The sequence below is a fragment of the Bos mutus genome, chromosome 2 (assembly GCF_027580195.1).
Source record: "Bos mutus isolate GX-2022 chromosome 2, NWIPB_WYAK_1.1, whole genome shotgun sequence".
Lineage (NCBI taxonomy): Eukaryota > Metazoa > Chordata > Mammalia > Artiodactyla > Bovidae > Bos > Bos mutus.
In genome coordinates, this window is record NC_091618.1 from 1,233,401 (window position 1) to 1,250,987 (window position 17,587).

Here is a 17,587-nt window from a genome sequence, read left to right on the forward strand (position 1 = left end):
GCAAGTCTCTGCTCACTGGATTTGGCTGCTGTTGGTGTGTGAATTCATGCAGGCCCCTTTACTTTCTGCCCAGATTCCTCATTATCAGATCAGAAATAGTACCTGTGTTAGTCCGGTGAGGCCAGGCTGTGCTGCTCTGATAAATATGTCCTGCAGCCTCAGTGGTGGAAACAGTCAGATCTGGCTTTTGCCTGTTCCAAGTCTGAGGTGAATCGGGTGGCTCTCCAGGATGGCTCCCTCCCGCTTCGTAACCGAGACCCAGGGTGGACCTTGGTTCCACCATCTCAGCGTGGTGCTTCTGTTGTTATTGTCTGCTCACTCAGTCGTGTCTGACACTCTGTGGCCCCGTGGACTGTAGCCCACCAGGCTCCTCTGTCCATGGGATTCTCCAGGCAAGAATCCTGAACTGCCATGCCCTTCTCTGGGGGATCTTCCCAACCCAGGGATGGAACCTGTGTCTCTTCTGTCTCTGGCACTGCAGGGGGGTGGTCTTTCCCACCGTGCCCCCCTGGGAAGCCCCAGGGCCTCCATGGTCACTGCTAAGGGGGCATCGGGTGGAGATGGCTCAGTGCCTTTGCCCAGGAGGGACCACTCCTGCTCACATGTCACAGGCCAGAACTGGACTCGGCCCCGCCCAGGACTGGGACGTTTCTTCCACGTACCCGGGGAGGGGGACTGCACCTGGATGAGCCCCGAGGACTCTCATCACAGTCCAGAAGTCCAGACGGGCCAGCGGCTCTGAATTCGTGACTGGCAGCAGCCAGGAAGGGACCTTAGCCTGAGCAGACTTGGAACGCCTCCCGTGTCGCCTTACAGACGGGAGAGCTGCGGTCCAGAGAGGGCGGGGTCCTGCCCGAGACGGCCCCTGGGGCCTGGGGGGCAGGGAGCTGCTCCCAGCCCTCCCGTGGTCCAGACACTGTCCTCCCGCTCACAGTTCTGATGTGTCGCCTGGTAGCCCTGCTGTCTGAGCCTGCTGTGTGATGCGGGCGGGGTGGGGGCGGCGGCGTTGCGGCTCTTGTGAAATTATTTTAAGACCTTGGAAAGCAAATTAGAATTTCAAACCATCCGGCCCTCTTGAAAGCAGACTGGGGGTGTGTTAGAAGTAATTTAATTTTTACTTTGTTTTATTAATAGGATGTGGGAGGGGAGGGCATGCGTTGTGGTGGAGGGTGCTGGGTTCAGAACCTGGGTGGATGGAATCGGCATGAAGCAGGAACACTGGAGGCAGGGGGGTTGGGGGGCGAGGGGGCACCCTGAGGCTCTGACAGAGAGGCAGCCACGGGGAGTGTCCGGGGGACTCTGGCCTGCACGTGCAGATTCAGAAAAGTGAAAGTGTTAGTCGCCCAGTTGTGTCTGACTCTTTGTGACCCCATGGACCTTAGTCTGCCAGTCTCCTCTGTCCATGGGATTCTCCAGGTGAGAATACCAGAGTGAGTTGCCATGCCCTCCTCCAGGGGATCTTCCTGACCCAGGGATTGAACCCAGATCTCCTGCATCGCAGGCAGGCTCTTTACCATCTGACCACCAGGGAAACTGTTCAGTGCAGTCGCTCAGTCGTGTCTGACTCTTCACGACCCCGTGAATCACAGCATGCCAGGCCTCCCTGTCCATCACCAACTCCCGGAGTTCACTCAGACTCACGTCCATTGAGTCAGTGATGCCATCCAGCCATCTCATCCTCTGTCGTCCCCTTCTCCTCCTGCCCCCAATCCCTCCCAGCATCAGAGTCTTTTCCAATGAGTCAACTCTTCGCATGAGGTGGCCAAAGTACTGGAGTTTCAGCTTTAGCATCAGTCCTTCCAATGAACACCCAGGACTGATATTCTTTAGGATGGACTGGTTGGATCTCCTTGCAGTCCAAGGGACTCTCAAGAGTCTTCTCCAACACCACAGTTCAAAAGCATCAGTTCTTCAGTGCTCAGCTTTCTTCACAGTCCAACTCTCACATCCATACATGACTACTGGAAAAACCATAGCCTTGACTAGACGGACCTTTGTTGGCAAAGTAATGTCTCTGCTTTTCAATATACTGTCTCAGTTCAGTTCAGTCGCTCAGTCGTGTCCGACTCTTTGCGACCCCATGAATCGCAGCACGCCAGGCCTCCCTGTCCATCACCAACTCCCAGAGTACACTCAAACTCATGTCCATCGAGTCAGTGATGCCATCCAGCCATCTCATCCTCTGTCGTCCCCTTCTCCTCCTGCCCCCAATCCCTCCCAGCATCAGAGTCTTTTCCAGTGAGTCAGCTCTTCGCATGAGGTGGCCAAAGTACTGGAGTTTCAGCTTTCATAACTTTCCTTCCAAGGAGTAAGCGTCTTTTAATTTCATGGCTGCAGTTGCCATCTGCAGTGATTTTGGAGCCCCCCAAAATAAAGTCTGACACTGTTTCCCCTGTTTTCCCATCTATTTCCCATGAAATGATGGGACCAGATGCCATGATCTTTGTTTTCTGAATGTTGAGCTTTAAGCCAATTTTTTCACTCTCCTCTTTCATTTTCATCAAGAGGCTTTTTAGTTCTTCTTCACTTTCTGCCACAAGGGTGGTGTCATCTGCATATCTGAGGTTATTGATATTTCTCCTGGCAGTCTTTATTCCGGCTTGTGCTTCGTCCAGCCCAGTGTTTCTCATGATGTACTCTGCATATAAGTTAAATTAGCAGGGTGACAGTATACAGCCTTGACATACTCCTTTTCCTATTTGGAAGCAGTCTGTCGTTCAATGTCTAGTTCTAACTGTTGCCTACTGACCTGCATATAGGTTTCTCAAGAGGCAGGTCAGGTGGTCTGGTATTCCCATCTCTTGAAGAATTTTCCAAAGTTGATTGTGATCCACACAGTCAAAGGCTTTGACATAGTCAATAAAGCAGAAATAGATGTTTTTCTGGAACTCTCTTGCTTTTTCCATGATCCAGTGGATGTTGGCAATTTGATGTCTGGTTCCTCTGCCTTTTCTAAAACCAGCTTGAACATCTGGAAGGTCACGGTTCACGTATTGCTGAAGCCTGGCTTCGAGAATTTTGAGCATGACTTTACTAGCGTGTGAGATGAGTGCAATTGTGTGGTAGTTTGTAATGGGTCTATAATACTTTTCACACAAGTATAAAAAAACTAACACGAAAATGAAACGTGTTTAATCTTACAGTGCAGTGCCTTGAAAAGTACAGTACTGCCAGCTGCGTCAGCTTCCCAGGTGGCTCAGTGGTAAGGGATCCACTTGTCAGAGCAGGAGACTTGGGTTCGATTCCTGGGTTGGAAAGATCCCCTAGAGAAGAAAATGGCAGCCCATCCCGGTATTCTTGCCTGGGAAATGTGGACAGAGGAGCCTGGCGGGCTACAGTCCCTGGGACTGCAGAAGAGCTGGACGTGACCGAGTGACTAAACAACAGCACCAGCTGCATCGCCATTGCTTCCGCACGTGCTGGGCTTGAGGTAAAGATGCTGCGCTGCTGTGCTCTGTACACTGACACGCACGACGGCGCCAGCGGCCGTGTGCGCCAGACACGTGAAGTGCTAACGACTGCGTGACTGGACCTGCCAGTGCGTGTTTGAACCTTTGCAAGTTTGCAGCTCGAAGGTTCGTATGTAGGGGGCTTACTGTATTTCCAAACAAGGTGGTATTCTGAAGTTCTGGAGGACATGAGATTTGGGGGGGACACTATTCAGCCTGCTACAGAGCCCGCCCACGGGTGGGCCTCAGGAGGGTGCAGGCCTCCTAGAGCCATCACGGAGTTCAGTGTGTGTGACTCGCCCTAGGAGGACACGCAACTTTCTTTGATTTGTCTGAGAGCCCCAAGATGAGTGGGTGACTCGCCCTCGGAGGACACGCAACTTTCTTTGATATGTCAGAGAGCCCCAAGATGAGAGTCTGGCAGTCTTTCAGGACACAGATCTGGCAGGTGGGACCGTAGGGCAGAGGACAGGTCATGGGAAACACAGGAAGAAGGGGGGCTCTGGGGAACTGGCCAGGGAAGGGGCCTGACGGAGCGAGAGGAGCTGGAAGAAGGGTGCTCTGGAGGGCCTGGCACAGGGCCGTACGTTCCGGGGGCCACGGCATCTTTGGAATACTGGGACTTCCCTGGCTGTCCAGTGCCGTTGGACTCTGCGAGTTTTACTGCTAGGCCCAGATTCAGCGCCTGGTCAGGGAGCTGAGATCCCTCAAGCCGCGCAGCACGCCCCCGACCCCCCAGACATAAGAACAAAACCTTCTCCGTGTCGTCTCCAGGAAAATGTGCTTCCTAAACACGCCTGCTTTGGTGTATGACCCAGTGGGCGCGTGCCTGCCCCACCCTAAGGCCCGTTCCTGGGTCCCCAGACACCTCAGGCAGGGCCCCTGCCGGAGGAGAAGGGCTTAGAAGAACAGAGAGGAAGAAAACAGCAAGAAATACTGCAGACCGCGTCGACGGCTCGGGTCGGATTTGGCGGTCGGGGGCCAGCGGTGGAAGCCCTCACGTCTGCTCCTGGTTTTGAGGATTACAAGAGAGAACGTGGGTGAGAGTGCTCCCGGGTCTTAAAAGCTAAGTTACTTATTTCATCTCCTTTTTGTTAAACTGTACAAAGCACTGTCTGCACAGTAAGAAAACACGCAGATGAGCGCTGAGAGGGAAGACGCCTTTAATCTCACCCCCCGCAGATCGGTGGGTAACGCCTCTGTCCACGGCCTCGGCAACCTCTTCCTCTGTATTCTGTTTGACAGGAAGGGGATGATAATATTCATAAGAGTTTTAGGCTTTTAATAAAGCGTAAAACTCATGCTTTAACCTAAAATATTAAATACTTCTTTATGGGAAGAAATGATGGTCACGAAGCATCTCTCCTGACTGCATAGGATTCTGGGGTCTGGATGTGTGGGCTTCACCAGTCTTCTGCTCCTGGGGCTGACTGCATAGGATTCTGGGGTCTGCATGTGTGGGCTTCGCCAGTCTTCCGCTCCTGGGGCACGTGGCCCTGTTCCCTGTCCTCCTCTGTACACAGTTCTGTTGTGAACATCCTTTCAGCTTCTTTGTAGACGTGCGTCTGTGCAGGGATGTGTGTTGTAAGCCTCAAGCAGTGAAGTGATCTATGGATTTCCCATTTCAAAGCCTTTATCTGACTCTGGGTCTGTGTGGTGGGGGGGGGTCCCTGGCAGCTCAGCTGGTTAAGAACCCGCCTGCCAACGCAGGAGACACAGGAGACTCGGGCTTGATCCCTGGGTCCGGAAGATCCCCTGAAGGAGGGCAGGCAGGCAGCCCGCTCCAGAATTCTTGCCTGGAAAACTCCACAGACAAAGGAGCCCATGGGGGTCACAAAGAGTCCCAGGCCCGCCCCCCATCCTGTGTGGGGAATGGGGCGCCAGAGCCGAGGGTGACCCCCGGGCTCTAGTGCTTCCTGGGGTCCCAGCTGGGTCTCTGTCATATCACGCGCGGGCTCTCTGAAGGTGGTGGTGGTGATTTTTTAACTTTTTATTGAAGCATCATTGATGCGCGGTGTCATGTTGGTCTCGGGTGTGCAGCACAGTGAGTCCGTGTTTATAGACAACGCGGCACTGAACGCTGGATGAAGGGTTGGCAGCGCCACGGCTTGGCTCTGCGCGTGTGCGAGGCGGCCTGGTCTGTTCTGTGTGGTGTCTGTTGGCTGAAGCACTGCTGCCCGATGCCTGTGTCCTGGGCTGGGCTGGCCGGGAGCAGAGCGAGAGGCGCCCCGTCCCACTGGCCGCTGGTGCTCTGTGTCCTCCGTGACTGCGGCTCCCTGGCGTGCCCTGGAGCTGAGTCCTCGCGCTCTCGAGAGGTGGAGGGGGTCCAGACCCACGTGGCTGTGGTGTGAGGGGTGCTGCCTCCAGGCCTCCTCCGCACGGGAGTGTTTGTGCGTGTGTGCTCCATCGCTTCAGTCTCGTCCGACTCTTTGCGACCCCTTGGACTGCAGCCCACCAGACTCCTCTGTCCATGGGCTTTTCCCTGCAAGAATATTGGAGTGGGTTACCATGCCCTCCTCCAGGAGGTCTTCCTGACCCAGGGATCGAACCCGGGTCTTCTGTGTCTCCTGCATTGGCAGGTGGATTCTTTACCACTGAGTCACTGGGGAAGCCCATGTAAGTGTTCATTTCCATTTTAAGAAAAAGAAGTTCTGTTTTCTTGGGGTATGTGTTTCTTGGGTTCCACTAGCCTGGAATTCTGCAATGAGCAGTAGCTCTTAGCCTGAGCTGGTAAAAAGGGGAGTCTTAGCCAGTTGGCTGAAAGCCTTTGAACTGTTAATAACTTAGAACTTAAGGGTTTCTGGGGTGGGTCCTCTGTTGCCCTCTAGATCTAAACAGGCACCCGTCTTCCATCCTGCCTTGTGGTGTGCGGACTGGACAGGTGGTTCAACCATTCCCGGCCTCCGTGGTCTGGTCTCCGATGTGGGAGGACGGCCTTTCCCTTACGTTCCTTGTAGGTAGAAGGCTAGTCTCCTTGAGCCCTGTGTGTGAAGAAAAGGGCCATAAGCTTGGAGGAGTGATTTACGTTACCCCGTTTCTCCCAGAGTTCAGAAGTTGAACTTTTGTTCTTTTGTCCTCATTGTTTGGAAGGTCCATATATTCAAAGCCGTGGTTTTTCCAGTAGTCACGTGCGGATATCAGATTTGGACCGTCAAGGAGGCTGAGTGAACTGTGGAGGTGGAGAAGACTCTTGAGAGTCCCTTGGACTGCAGGGAGATCCAGTCAGTCCATCCTAAAGGAAATGAGTCCTGAATATTCATTGGAAGGACTGATGCTGAAGCTGAAGTTCCAGTACTTTGGCCACCTGATGCATAGAGCCCACTCGTCGGAAAAGACCCTGATGCTGGGAAGGATTGAAGGCGGGAGGAGAAGGGAGCGGCAGAGGACGAGATGGTTGGATGCGTCACCGACTCGATGGACAGGAGTTTGAGCAAACGCCAGGAGATAGTGAAGGACAGGGAGGCCTGACGTGCTGCAGTCCACGGGCTCGCAGAGAGTCGGACACGACTGAGCGACTGAACCGTAACAGTGGGAAAGAGAGCTCAGCGCTTTGCAGGTGCTCCTCCAAACGCTGTCTGTGCATCAGCCCGTCTGCTCCTCAGGAGGCGAGCCCCTCGCCTCTCCCCATTTCACACATGGAGGACACTGAGTCCAGGGAGGCAGCGTGGTTGCTGAGAGTGAGGGCTGTGGCTTAGAGGAGACACAGGATAGGGCGTATGACTGTGGAACCTCTGCTGTGTCACCTGTGAGATGGAAGCAGCCCTGGCGCTTGGCGGGTGTGCTTGGCGGGTGTGTGGGTGCGCTTGGCGGGTGCGCTTGGCGGGTGTGTGGGTGCGCTTGGCGGGTGTGTGGGTGCGCTTGGAGGGTGTGTGGGTGCGCTTGGCGGGTGTGCGGGTGTGCTTGGCGGGTGTGTGGGTGTGCTTGGGTGTGTGGGTGTGCTTAGTGGGTGTGTGGGGGTGTGGGTGTGCTTGGCGGGTGTGTGGGTGTGCCTGGTGGGTGCGCTTGGCGGGTGCGGGCGCCTCTTCGTGCGTGCCGAGCCATCTTCCCTGGAAAGGATTCGTGCTGCGGTGTGCTGTCGATGCTTTTTTTTTTTGAGGCATAGACTTTATTTTTTTAAACACTTTATTTATTTCCGGCTGTGCTGAGTCTTCCTTGCTGCTCGGACTTTCCCTGATTTGGGCTCGTGGGGGCTGCTCCCTGGTTGCGTGCGTGCTCTTCTCGAGGTGTCTTCTCCTGCAGAGCACCAGCTCTAGGGCCGTGGGCTCCGTAGTTGCAGCGTCGGGCTCCAGAGCACAGGCTCAGTAGTTGAGGCCCATGGGCTTCGTTGCTCCCCAGCATGTGGGGTCTTGCGAATCAGGGGTCAGACTCAGTCCCCTGCACTGGCAGGCAGGTTCTTTACCACTGAGCCACCAGGGAGGCTGCTTGACTCTTACAGAGAGGATTCGGATGGTCCCTTCCGTTCCACTTGATGGGAAGAGCGTCCATCCGATAGGCTGTTGCTCTTACAGCTGATGTAAGGCTCACTTTTCCTTTCATCCTCGCTCTCCTTCCTGGTGCCCTGGGTCTTAGGTAGCGACCCTCCGCTATGATGGGGGTGCTGTTCTTCATCCCAATGGCCTTTTCTTACAGATATTGGCTCACCGTCAGTTCACCCTTTTATTTCTTAATTTGATAAGCGCTTTACTTCTCGCTTACCTCATCATAACAAATAACAAGATTTAGAGGTGGGAAACAGCACGCGTTTTTGCATGGTTTCTGTGGGCCAGGAGCCCAGGCATGGCTTAGCTGGGCCTTCTGCTCAGGGTCTGATGAGGCTACAGTGGAGTGGGCTGGGCTGTGTTCTCATTTGAAGGCTTGATCAGGGAAGAATCTTTTCAAAACTAGTTTGGATTTTGGCAGAAATCAGTGCCCTGTGGTTGGATGACCAAGGATGTAAGTTCTTCCTGGCTGCTGGCCAGGGCTGCCCTCCAGGCCTGTGGGCACCCCCAGGGCCCCGCAGCTCCCACAGGCCTGGCCTCGTGGCCTCTCCACGGGCCGTTTGCAGCCTGGCACCTTGCTTCTTCCAGGCCAGTGGGGCGGGTGGGGGGCATCCCTCTCAGCCTGCTGAGACAGTGATGTAATGCGGCACAGTCGTGGGTGTGATATCACACCAGCTTTGTGATGGTCTGTTGGTTAGAAGCAAGCCTACCTGTCAGGGGAGCGGATTATGCCATGGAGTGGATCCCTGGGGTCGCTTTTAGGCATGTCTGCCACAGTGGGTTTGATAGGCTTATTAAAATTGTATGAAATAAGAGTAATTAGCTCAAAGCACTTTCCTCGGGAGAAGAACATATAATCCTTTTTGGCTGTTAGATCTCGTTTTGCTTTGTACAAAGCAACCTGTGTTCTGGAGAGTTAAGGGGGCCAGATCGATAAGGTATTACTTCTTATTTGGAATCTTCTTGCTTTTCTTGTCTGGATTGTATGACCCGAGAGGAAGAGTGAAGGAAGTGGGGGATGAAAGTGAGCAGGAAGTTGCGAGGACTGAAGGGGGGAGGGGCGCAAACGTGGGGTTTCTTTGCACACAGAAGTAAATTCTTTTCATAGGCAGTTTTATATAAATGCATAAATACTGCATTGTAAGTTTTGGTGTAGTTTTCCTCTCTTTGTTTATCCCCAATCTTTTGTTTATTCCCCTAACCAGTGACCTAGAGAAGGGAGTGGCTTCCCGCTCCAGTGTTCTTGCCTGGAGAATCCCATGAACAGAGGAGCCTGGTGGGCTACAGTCCATGGGGTCGCAAAGGGTCAGACACGACTGAGCAACTGACGCTAACCAGTGACATAATCAGGGAGGATCCCACTCTGAAACCACACTAATGATCTCATGTAGATCCTTTCATACATTCCCATCATCTCAAAAGCATTCCTAGATCATCACTCATTCAACCATCCTTTGTGGAAATCCTTCTGTACCAATAGCTACAGTTCTAGGTCATTCTTTTTAGCAGCTGGACACTATTCCAGAGCCTAGATGTCCTGTAATCCCCCTGGCCATTCCCCCATCGATTGTCGCTCATTTTCTGTTTGTTATCACAGTAAGCAGCATGAAGATGGCCACCCACCACATGCACACCCTTCCGTTTCACTTGTCTGGGGCCGGTTCCAGGGGTTGGGTCACTAGGTCACAGGGTTTCTGTACTTCTAGTTCTCGTAGCTTCATTTCTCCAGAGGCTGCAGCACTCTCACCCAGTACCTGGAAACTCGTCTTTCCCCGTATCCCGCCAGTAAGCCTTGTTATCGGGCTTGTTAGTTTGCCCAGGTTGAGAGGTGTGAAGTGACAGCTTATCATTACTTTTAATTTGCATTTCCCCCTCGAGCAGTGGGTCTGAGCTGCTTCTCATCTGTTTGGCCATTTGGATGCACGCCTGTGACTTGCCTGTGTGAATCCTTTGCTCATTTGTCCGAAGGGTCATTTGTCCCTGTCTTGTCGACTTGTCAGCTCTCTGTATAGCGTACGTATTAACCCTCTTTTGGCCTCTGTGGAGCAGTTCTTTTGCAAGAGATGCTGCATTTCCTGTTAACTCTGTTTATGGTTTTTTTTGCCATACAAAACTTTAGAATTGTCATATAGTTAGGAAAACTTGTCTTTTGTTTAAATTGTTTTTTTAATTTAAGACTTTTTGATGTGGGCCCTTTTTAAAGTCTTTATTGAATTTGTCACAGTATTATTTCTGTTTTCTGGCTTTTTTGGGGGGGGTGCAAGGCATGTGGGAAGTTAGCTCCCTGAACAGGGATTGAACCTGTACCCCCTGAATTGGTAGGTGGAGTTTTAACCATGAACCAGCAGGGAAGTCCCGGGAGTGTTTGTCTATTTGTCCATGGTTTCTGGGTCTCCGTGGTCTTCTTTGGTTATGAAGATCCTCACCTGCCCGTGTTTGCTTTCCTTTCATGTCACAGTAAAGTCTAAGAAACATTTGTCAAGGGTATGACCCGAGCCAGGGGCTGGGTCACACACCACAGACCTGGGGTAAAGAAGAAGCATCCCCACCATTAAGGAGCTCCATGTCCCGCGGGGAGTTATAGGACGGAACACAGGTGGGGGTTCAGGAGGGCTGCTCCCTCAGCTCAGAGCCTCCCAGTGAGGCCTCAGGGTGCAGGTGTGCCAAGGCCCAGTGCCCTCAACCCTCAGAGCGGACAGGTGGGGCCTGGAGTGGCCCAAGCCCCCAGGAGGGTCGCTGCCCGCCGTGGGCACCGCATCCGTGGACCCCACACGAGTATCATTTGCTCTGTGTTGGATGTCGTGGGGTTGCCTTGGCTGATGCTTTGGGGGTGGTTGCTGAATTGGCCAGGTGAGGAAGAAGGGTGCGGGTCCTGGGGGGGGCAGTGGGAGGGGGTGGCGGGGCTTGTGCTCCCTGAGGGGCCCTGACCTGTGGGAAGACGGGGGTTCAGGGGACGTAGGAAGCTGGAGAGGGGCGCCCAGGACCAGGCCTCAGTAGCCACGTGCAGAACAGAAGGAGACCCAGAGCTGATGCCCAGTGTCAGGGGACATGTGGGGAGAGAGTTGGGCTGGCGCGCTTGCCACGGCGACTCCTGTCTGGCGCGCCCATGTTGCGGGAGCCGGTGTCTGCCCGCTGGCCTCCTGGGTTGCCTTGGGCATCTCTGGGCTCGGATCAGTGGTCGCCAAGTGGGCTCTGTGGATGCCCAGGAGGGTGTGAAAGGAACCACGGAGAGTGGGAGGCAGAATCAGAAGTTCAGCTCTATTTATGTCCTTCTTCCTCCTCTGACGGTGTGTTTGTGTGTGTTTAATGATATACATAAAATGAAGGCAGCGCATGCTGCCAGTGACAAGCACGCACACGGGACGTGATGCTCAGTCACGACTGTGGAGCACGTTGGTGTCCGTGGGATGCGTGGCTGTGGCCGTCCCCGGCCGCCCCAGGAACGAGAGGACCCCCGACGTGGACGGGAGGGCTGTGCACGTGGTCGGGGAGATCTGAGAGTGACTGCGGGAAGGAAACAGCTCCTCCCGCGCCCCTGGAAGGCTGCCGCGTCGCATCTGCCACCTCCTCGGAACAGCCCCTTCCAATCCCGCTTACAGTTTATTTTGGCTTCTGTTTTCTTTTCCTTTAGAAAATCTTTTATAATTTGTGGTTACTTGGTCTGTTTAATTTCTTGCCTGTGTGCCCACTAGACTGTCAGGAGGGACCCTGAGAGCGAGACTCAGTGTCTGAGTCCTGGGGGTCAGCTCAGGACAGCACCTGGCGCTCAGGTGGCTCTCACTGCCGTCCACAGCGCAGTGGAGGGATGTGCTGAGACATGGGCGCGAACTCCGGGAGTTAGTGAAGGAGAGACAAGCCTGGCGTGCAGTCCGTGGGGTTGCAAGAAGTTGGGTGTGACTGAGAGACTGAACAGCAGCAAAGGTGTTCTCCATGCCCCTGAAGGTCGACGTCACCACCTCCATTTCGTAGGGGAGAAACTTGGGTTCAGAGGTGTTCTCCATGCCCCTGAAGGTCGACATCACCACCTCCATTTCGTAGGGGAGAAACTTGGGTTCAGAGAGGGTGAGCAGTTTGCTCTAGGCCACACAGCTATTTGGGGATGGCAGCAGGAGGAAGGGGGTTTACCTTTTTTTTTTGAGTGTCTGACTCTCACTCCATTGGCTGTGAGCAGGCCTGTTCACAGAGGAGTGGACTCAGGCTCAGAGGTGGGAAGTGACGTGCCTGTGGCCATGCAGCTAGGAAGTGGAAGAGCTGGGATTTGAACTCAGCTTTGTGTGGGGCCCAAGCACACCCTCCTTCCATTCTCCACAGCAGTTCCTTTTTAAAAAATTGGTGTGCAGCTGACTTGGGGCTTCCCTTGTGGTGCCGGTGGTAAAGAACCCGCCTGCCAGGGCAGGACACATAGAGATGTGGGTTTGATCCCTGGAGTGGGAAGACCCCCTGGAGGAGGGCACGGCAACCCACTCCAGTATCCTTGCCTGGAGAGTCCCATGGAGAGAAGAGCCTGGCGGGCTACAGTCCCTAGGGTTGCAGAGAGGCAAACCTGATGGGAGCGACTTGGCACACGACACATAGTCGACTTACAGTGCTGTGTCAGTTCCGGGCGTAGAGCATAGTGATTCAGTTACTCGTGTGCGTGTATCTGTTATTTTTCAGATCCTTTTCCCTTATGTGCTGGTGGTGGTTTAATTGCTCAGTCATGTCCCACTCTTTGTGACCTCACAAACTGTAGCCCGCCAGGCTCCTCTGTCCATGGGATTCTCCAGGCAAGAATACTGGAGTGGGTTGCCATGCCCTTCTCCAGGAGATCTTCTGACCCAGGTATTGAACTTGGGTCCCCGCATTGCAGGCAGACTCTTTACCAGTTGAGCCACCAGGGAGGCTCCCTTGCCCTTGTAGATTATTAAAAAACATTGAGCCCAGTTCCCTGTGCTACACAGGAAGTCCTTGGTGGGTGTCTGTTTTATATGTGTATATAGTAGCACGCATGTGTTCGTCTCAGATGCACAGCAGTTCCTTTATTCACGGTCACCTCAGGGGCTGTGGTGTCCCTGAGGTCCATCGGGGGCACATAGGGGCACAGACTGAAAGCCAGGCCCCCTGGCAGACTCCTCCCTGTGGGCAGGCGACGAGGAGGCCGGCTGGATCGGGCCCCCGGTGGAGGGCGCTGACTCGTGGCACCAGGCCCCGGAGCCCGGCTGAGCTGCCTGCTTGACGAGGAGGGTGATGTTTTATGCATGGCACCTAATTTTGCCCCGCAGTCTCTGGCTATATTTAACACCATTAATCATTATTGTTGGCTCCCAGGGGGATGGATCTCTGATTACTGTCAGAAACACATCACACGAGGAAGAGAGGGAGAAAAAAAAAAGAACTCATCCCCAAGCTGGTTCTTCCGAACTGCAGACAGGAGGCGTGTTCACGGCCCCCTTCTCGCTGCCATCTGTGAGGTTCGTGACTCGCGGCTGCCTCGGGTTGGAACCCTGCCCTCCCGTGGCTGGGCTGCAGCCAGGCCCCACGCCTCGGGACCCCACTTCTCTGCATCAGAGCAGCTCAGTCGACTGAGGACAGCTGCCTCAATCTGAGCTCGATGAAGGGCCAACCACGCACTTACTAGGTGCCTACTGTGGGCAAGTGTCCCTGCCCAGGGCCACCCACCTGAACCCCGTCATTCCAACTCTCTCCTTCCTAGGAGATGCATTTTAACTCTTCCTAGTCAAAGTGAAAGCCGCTCAGTCGTGCCTGACTCTTTGTGACCCCATGGACTATACAGTCCATGGGATTCTCCAGGCCAGAATAGTGGAGCGGGTAGCCTTTCCCTGCTCCAGGGGATCTTCCCAACCCAGGGATCAAACCCAGGTTTCCTGCATTGCAGTCAGTTTCTTTACCAGCTGAGCCACCAAGGAAGCCCAACTCTTCCTACAGGATGTGACAGATTGGAAACGGAAGCACAGAGTTGGGTTTCACGGGCCTGTGACTGGTTTGATCAAATGTGGAAACACCCCCCATTTATAAGAACTGTTTGAAAATGATGTGATCCTGTGACTTTGCTTTCAGATATCTGGAAGCGTCTTCTGGTCGCATCAGACCCAGGAAAAAGCCTCATCTTTCTTTTTTAAATTTTTTATGCATTTTCAAAAAAGTCTCTTTTGACTGTGCGGGGTCTTCATTGCTGCACGTGGGCTTCCTCCAGTTGCAGCGAGCAGGGGCTCCCCTGTGCTGTGCGGGCTCCTCTTGGCGGTGGCTTCTCTTGTTGAAGGACGCGGGCTTCAGGCGCATGGGCTTCAGGAGCTGCAGTGCGAGGGTTCAGTGGTTGCAGCTCGCGAGCTCAGCAGTTGTGGGGCATGGGCTTCGCTGCTCCGCGGCTTGTGGGCCCCTGGGGAGGGGACCCGTGTCCCTGCCCGTGCAGGTGGGTTCTAAGCCCCTGCACCACCAGGGTAGTCCAGCCCTGCATGTCTCGTCATCAGATGCAAACCCCACGGAGCCGGAGATCTGAGGACACGTGTATTTTCTCTTCCTTCAGGCCTCAGATGGGTGACTGGAAGCCCCACGCATCCGTCTCCACCGAGCCCCTACTTGACCCGCCCTGTCCTTCCCACAGGGCCCTGCTCTTCCCACCACCACCTTTATGCTGACGTGGGGGACAGTGGCTCCTGTCTCATCCCAGAGTTCACGGGGGCCTCTCTCTTGAGCACTGTCCACCCTCCTGCTCGTTTATCCATGTAGCCAGTTAACCGAGGAGTGTTCATGCTTTGTGGGTAAAAATGGGTTTGAATTTTCCCACCCTTAATGGAATTCCTTTGTGTTCTCTTCTTGGGCCTTAACGTTCTCAGGCAAGTTTGGCTGTTTTCTGGCCCTTCTAGTTATTAAATTGTAGTCCAGTCTGTCTCAGAGCTGTGGGTCTTGTGCCTCATCTAAAGCTATGTCACTCCCACCCCAGACTCTTCTGGCTTTCTCCAGGAGGTGGGGGAGCAGGGCCTGCTCTCTGCTGGACTGGGCAGGCTGCAGTGGGCGCAGCCGCCTGTCCTGCCTGGTGGGTTCTGTGCGCTCTGGCGTGCCCTCCCTCTGACGGCACCTCCTGACACCTGCTCGGTGACCATCATCTCCTTGCCTGTCATCTCTCCATGGCCAGCACACTGCTCTCTGTAAGGCTGCCCTTCTGGACGCAGCATGTGTCAGGAGAGTTGGTGTTTGGGGCTGCCTGTCCTGCAGCCCTGAAATTAAAAGATGCTTACTCCTTGGAAGAAAAGTTATGACCAACCTAGATAGCATATTGAAAAGCAGAGACATTACTTTGCCAACAAAGGTTCGTCTAGTCAAGGCTATGGTTTTTCCTGTGGTCATGTATGGATGTGAGTGTTGGACTGTGAAGAAGGCTGAGCACCGAAGAATTGATGCTTTTGAACTGTGGTGTTGGAGAAGACTCTTGAGAGTCCCTTGGACTGCAAGGAGATCCAACCAGTCCATTCTGAAGGAGATCAGCCCTGAGATTTCTTTGGAAGGAATGATGCTAAAGCTGAAACTCCAGTACTTTGGCCACCTCATGCGAAGAGTTGACTCATTGGAAAAGACTCTGATGCTGGGAGGGATTGGGGGCAGGAGGAGAAGGGGACGACAGAGGATGAGATGGCTGGATGGCATCACTGACTCGATGGACGTGAGTCTGAGTGAACTCCGGGAGTTGGTGATGGACAGGGAGGCCTGGCGTGCTGTCATTCATGGGGTCGCAAAGAGTCGGACATGACTGAGTGATTGAACTGAACTGAACTGATCCTGCCTCCTGGCGAATCCTGGCAGGGGACGGGAAGGGGTGGTCTGGCCACAGTTTCCAGCAGTTACTTGTCAGCTGTCTTTTGACTCTTAGGGTTCTTGGTCCTCCTTGTCTCTCATTCTGGTTTTGGCCCCAGGTGCCAGGAAAGTCCCCTCGTGTTCTCTTCTTGCTGCTTTCTTCCTGGTTTCTGAGATTATTTCCACTGGTAGTTGAGGATATAGAAGCTCAGGGAGGTGCAGTCACTCGCCCAGATCTCTCAGCAGCAGTTAGTGAGTGAGATTTGAACCCAGGTGAGGCTAACCTCAACCCCCTTGGTTAAAAGCCTGGATTATGACGCTTGATTTCCTGGATTGGATTCTTGGCTCTCACATTTCCTAGATGGGTGACCTTGGGCAGAGTTACTTAAGTCTGCCTGGATTTCTTTAGCTGTAAACTGTGGATGGCAATTCACAGTAATACTCAGGGTGGATGGGAGGATTGGATGCTGTAACTGCGGGACTCGTATTGCAATGTGCCGGCCCCCGCCCCAAGCTCCACAGAGAAGTGCCCTTAGGCCCGGGAAGGGGCACTGAGCAGTGGCCAGCGCGTGTTGGCTGTGTTTCCCTTTTTGCTCTGTCTGCTGGGAAGCTCGGAGTGCTACGAGTGTGTATAGGCCTTCCTGATCGCGTTTTATTTTTTTCTACTTTTTTCTTTACAGTGAATTTTTTTCCCCATTGTGTCTTATTTCCTACCATATGAAGTAATATAACATTTTCTAAATTCCTCTGTGAAGCTCTGGTTGTCATTGGAGGGGAAGTTGGGGGTAATGTAAAGATTCCAGTTCTTCCCCCTCAGAGAAAGTGTCTTTAAAAGCAGAACTGCTCCTGTTGGAGAGGGTGATCAGTGACACCAGAAGTTCCCTTTAACCCTTTAAAGGCTGCAGCAGTAGGCCGACTGTTGACAAGGTCTGCAGAAGATGACCTCATACATGGGTCCTTATATCCATTTACGATTAATGCAGAAAAACCCCCAATAAGAGGCTTCAGCAGCACAGAAGTTGATTCACCCTTAAGTTCAAGTAGTTTAGAGGTGGGTCTGTGCTGGCGTGGCGCCCCGCTGTGTCGAGCTCTGTCTCCCTCTGTTTCTGCAGTGTAGTCATTTCCTTCTCCAAGATACTCATGTTCCAAGATGTGGGGCTCCAGCTGGCAGACGGGAGCAAGGACAGAGGAAGGCACACTTCCCCCATTAGGGGCCCTCCCTCGACGTTGCGGATAGACACCTAACCCTACACTCCCGCTGACCGTTTCGGGACCACATCTAGCTTCAGCGGAGGCTGGGAAAGGAAGTCTTTATCCCATGCAAACCTGGGCTTCCCCGAGCCTTTATCTTCTACCAAAAACAGCCTCATCACCTCGCAGGGTTCTTGGGAGGATTAAATAAGAATGTGGTAAAATTTAACAGGTGTTCGGCACATGTAAATTTCCTTCTATTTTTAGTTTTCCCTTCCCTCCGTTACTTGGGACTAAAAGGGAAGCTAAAGCTACTCCAGGAAAGATTTAGGAGCAATAAAAAAGAATGCTCTTTGAGAGGGAGTGGCGCGCACAGGAGAATCCTGGGGGAGTGGGTTCCCTTGGGCCGCGTTCAGCGAGGCTGTAAAACCGAAATGAGAAGCAGGGTGTGGGGCCCACGTGGGTCACTCGGGGTTAGATACGTGTAGAAACAGGGTATGGGCCTGACGACCTTGGAGCGACCTCACCGTCCTAGGACTCCCCCAGGTCGCTGTGACTGTCGTCCCTGAGCGTACTCGACACTTGCTCAGGGTGGTGTGGGTTTGCACATTTGCACATGTGACTGTTTTCCAACTAGAGATGAGCTCGGGCGAGTCCAAGACTGCACACCAAGCAGTCTGG